The sequence below is a fragment of the Hibiscus syriacus genome, unplaced genomic scaffold, assembly GCF_006381635.1.
Source record: "Hibiscus syriacus cultivar Baekdansim isolate YM2019G1 unplaced genomic scaffold, ASM638163v2 tig00110384_pilon, whole genome shotgun sequence".
In the NCBI taxonomy this organism is placed as follows: domain Eukaryota; kingdom Viridiplantae; phylum Streptophyta; class Magnoliopsida; order Malvales; family Malvaceae; genus Hibiscus; species Hibiscus syriacus.
In genome coordinates this window covers 2,289,655-2,294,069 of record NW_024062715.1, presented here as the reverse complement: position 1 = coordinate 2,294,069, position 4,415 = coordinate 2,289,655, and the positions used below count along the sequence as shown (strand labels likewise).

The 4,415-nt window shown below is 37.8% G+C and overlaps 1 pseudogene; it reads left to right on the top strand.

Moving 5' to 3' along the window:
• Positions 1-3,329: 3,329 nt before the first annotated feature.
• On the top strand, positions 3,330-3,952 carry LOC120122166 (annotated as a pseudogene).
• The last annotated feature ends 463 nt before the right edge of the window (positions 3,953-4,415 follow it).

Sequence of the window (4,415 nt, the reverse complement as noted above, 5' to 3'; positions counted from 1 at the left end):
GTGTTTATATAAAAAATGTCGTGATAGCCCGATATATAGTGGCATTTGTATAAAACATCTCTATATTAGAAACCTTCCCAAAACGGGTTTTAAAAACTCACAAACTACAAAGTTTTCTTTGTCTCTTTTATTTTAGGGTTTTTGAATAAAAAGAGCGACTGCCAACTTCAAATCTACTGCAAAAAGAGCGGAATCAACTCAGCTTTTCGAAAATTTCAAACCCCCTCTCCCTCCAAGGTAAAGCTTGTTCATTTCCCACCATTTTCTTGCTCATTTCCCTCCTATTTCTCATCTTGTAATAGAATATCCACTCACCTAAAATAAACAAAAATATTCTTTCTCCGAATATGTAGGAACCCTAGAACCTGAAGTTTCAATCTTTGTTGGTTGAAACTTCTTTCCTTCTCATTCTTCTTTAACTAAGCTCGGGATTCAACTATGTTTTTATTTTGCGTGCATTATGGATTATTGTATTTGACAATGTTGGTTTAGTTTGTGCTTTTATTTTTATGTAAAGTTGCATTGTAATTAATCTTTTTCATTTTTCATTTTTGCATTGTAATTAACCATTTTGTGATCGCAGGCAGTGTTTTGCGTTGTGATGTTACGGGTAGGATTTTTATGAAGTTCTTCATTTCTGGAATGCCTGATCTAAAATTGGGTTTGAATGATAAAATTGGGCTTGAGAAAGAATCACAATTAAAGTCCTGTCCTGCTAAAAGGTTGCTTCTAATTGCCTGCAATTCTCATCCTGTTATTCTCTTATTTACTTTCTTATTAGCGGTGCAGTGTTTATGCTTAAATTTTGATTCTACATGTGACTTTATAAAGGGTTTCATAAATTGTAAAATTGTAACAACCCGGAATAAAATTTAGAGAAAAAAAAATTTAATTAAGTAATTTGGCAAAATTTGAGGATTAAATCGAAAGTTTTCAAAATTGTAGGCCATTTTAGAAGTTAAAGGAAATTCAGGGACCAAGCCCTGCATTACTCCTTTTAGTGTCGGCAGAAAATTTCATATAAACGTATGAATGGTTTTCTGTTTTCAAAACAGAAAATAATTGTGAAATTCTTCCTCACGCATACAACTTCCAAACTCGATTCCGACGCCGTCCGAATTCCGATCGTTGTTTTGAAACCACCGTTGTGTTCATCATCGAGCGAGGAGCAAAACCTTCAAATTAATTGAAGCGAAACGCGGCCAAACGTCAGGAATTTCCAGTCAAAGTAGCGACGGTTTTGTTAGCTCTATCGCCGAGAAAATCTTAAATTCACCGCTGATCGTTGCTCTGTTTACGACACCTCCCGCACCATCGTGTTCCTTGTGCCGTTCCGAGTTCACCGGTGTCAACCTTGTCCGCCGTAGACGGCGGCGCGTGAGGAGGTGGTGCAGTCAAAGATTCGGCCGATTTGAAATCGAGCTCTCCGCCGTTCAAAAATTTGAACCGATCGTTGTAAGTATCTTGAAATCGCTCAAAATAATTTTTAGAAATTTTTCCGGGATTTTTAGGGCCCCGGAGGACGCCTCACGCGCCACACGCGCCGCCGCAGGGCGAGTGGCTGCTGGAAACCGGTTTAACCGGTTTTCAACCGGTTCTGACCGGTTTGACCGGTTTCAACCGGTTCGAACCGGTTTGACCGGTCTGACTTGGTTTGACCGGTCTGACCCGACCCGACCGTTGACCCGACCCGACCATTGACCCGACCCGACCCGACCGTTGACCCGATCCGACCCGACCATTGACCGTTGACCGTTGACCGTTGACCGTTGACTTTCTTTGACCAAAACTTAAAATGGCTTTGACCGAGCATTAAACGACCGTTAATCTTTTCTGAGTATACCTATCCTGATAGTTTTCGACGTGCCGAATCCGTTTCCGTGGTCTGTTTTGTCAAATTCGAATCCGAAGGTCTCCAAATCGACGGTCAAAGTGGTTGACTTTGACTTTGACCAAGAATTTGGATTTTCGAAAAGTCATACTTTATATTTTTCGATGTCCTGATTCCGATTCCGCAATCCGTTTGGCCAAATTCAGACTCGAAATACCCCAAATTGATAGTCAAACTCAGAAAATGCTTAGATACTTAAGAATAATAGCTTTGAACAATTAAGTAAGATTTGGGGCTGATAAATTATTGTTATTTGAAGGTGCACGAGACTCACCGGATCGTTCAACAGCTCGACCCAGCTCTTCTAGATCAATTAAACCACGTATGCCAGTATTCACCCGTAAGACCCGTAAATTTTATGATTTTAGAGATTTATTTATGTTACCCATAAGTAATATAGTGTTACTATAAATTAGGTTCGAAAACTGTAGCAGAACGTGGTGAAACCAGCAATCAGTAGATCTATGATTTGAACCTATTATCGAGGTGTGTTCCCTATTTATTACTGAACTGTTTTATTTGTTTTAATATGTGGTACACTGAATTCTTTGGTTTCCGATTTGTTGATGCACCGATTTAATGTGATGATTTATGGATTATGACTGTTATCTGATATTTGTTTTGAATGGTATATGATTACCATGTTTATGGATTTATGGAATTTATAACACGGTGCAATTAAATTTTTGGAATACGAATTTATAAAGTACAGCTCTGATCAAGCTGGAAAATTTTACGGACCTAATGTGACTCTTAGGTAGGCTCTGCGGCCCTGAGATCATTCTCGGGTAGGCCCTGCGGCCCTAAGATGTGTTCTTAGGTAGGCCCCACGGCCCCGAAATCTATCTTGGGTAGGCTCTCAGGCCCTAAGATGTTCCCTTAGGGTAACGCTTTGTAAAGAGATTTACTGCAGTATAATTTTATGGGACTTAATGGACTATGATTTGTTTAGTGTACCTATTGAAATTTTATGGTAATGTTGGGACACACTGAGCCTAGCTCACTTTTCGAAAATGTTTTTCCCCTTTCAGATACTGTTGGTTAGATACCCTGGATTGAGCACTTGGAGGATCAACATATCTCTTGAAGTATATTTGATTGTAATGTTTTTACCTTGCAAGTTGTCTTTATTTTGTTAACATGGACCTTATTTTAAAGTGTGGGATTTTAATATGATGACATTTTTACTATTACTATTCGGTTTATCGTGATTTGATTTTTAAGATATGTTTTAAATTAAATTATTATTTATTGGTATTATATTTACAAGTTAGGTTTTGATAGTATGATTTATTATAACTTCATGTCATTTATAATGTGATTTTACATTGATTGAATAAAGGTTTCGGAAAAAATGTCTTAAAGAATCATAATGTGAGCCACTAGACTTAGTCGAAACGCATAGGCTGGGTCTAGGGGTTACAAAAATTGTTGGAAAATGGTTGTTGCCATTGCTCCCAATTATGAATTTGATGATGAGACTTCAATGACATTCGTTAATGGAGTTGTTCATTGGTTAGGATATCATAGAAGAAACAACGATGGGTTCAAATTCAATTATACAATTTTAGGGTTTCATTTGAGTGCTGAGTAGTTTTTTCAGATTAGTTTTCCCGAGAGTTTTACTGGTTTGCCTGATATGGAATTGTCAACTATGAAATATGGGCAATCTTCCATTGCAGTGGTTAAATTAGGTTGGGAAGATGTGAGTTACTTGAGATGTGGGTCATGAAGGAGCACGGTGTTGTTGAGTCATGGACTAAGGTGTTGTCATTATACATGGGCGATCGAAGTGAATTGTTTTCGAGGGTATTGGGGTTTCGAAACAATGGGGAAGTTTTATTGCAAGTGTATGAAGGAGAGATGGCTCCATTCGATTTGAATCGTCAGTTAATTGAGCCTCATGGAGTTAAGATCGGGGAATACTTTCTATCCGTCGAGAGTTACATGGAGAGCCTGGTGTTGCTCGACAAAGCCGTTGGTGTCTGCAGTGTGCATGATGAGTGCTACTGTAAATTAACACCCTTAATTCCATATCGGTATATTGTAAGACTACACTAGGATACATGTGTAGTAACAATGGAAACTCAAATCGTTGGATGTGCTTGTTCTAACCTCTTATTCAAAGGTTATAGGGAAAACCTTTTGGTATTTTCATGTGAATCCTTTTGAGCATATTGAGATATTTTAATGTACTCTAAAGTTCAAGGGTAATGTCTTAACTTAATGGAACAAAAATATAGGCTAGATGTTGCAGTGCATGCAGGGCTTGATAACCAGTAGCGATGATAAGACGTAAAATGAATCTAGTTCATTGTGGTACCATGACTCTGTTTTTGATGTTTTGGTACTTTATTTCTGAATTGGTTGAGGATTGAAGGAAATTGATAACCTTGATTTAATTGCTTGCATGAGAAGCTAATCTTGCGTACACATTTGGTTTGAAGGGAATTGTTAATAGTTATTTTAACTTTGGTCTCGTGTTTATATATTTTTCTTCCATTTCCTATCACTGTTATTTTTG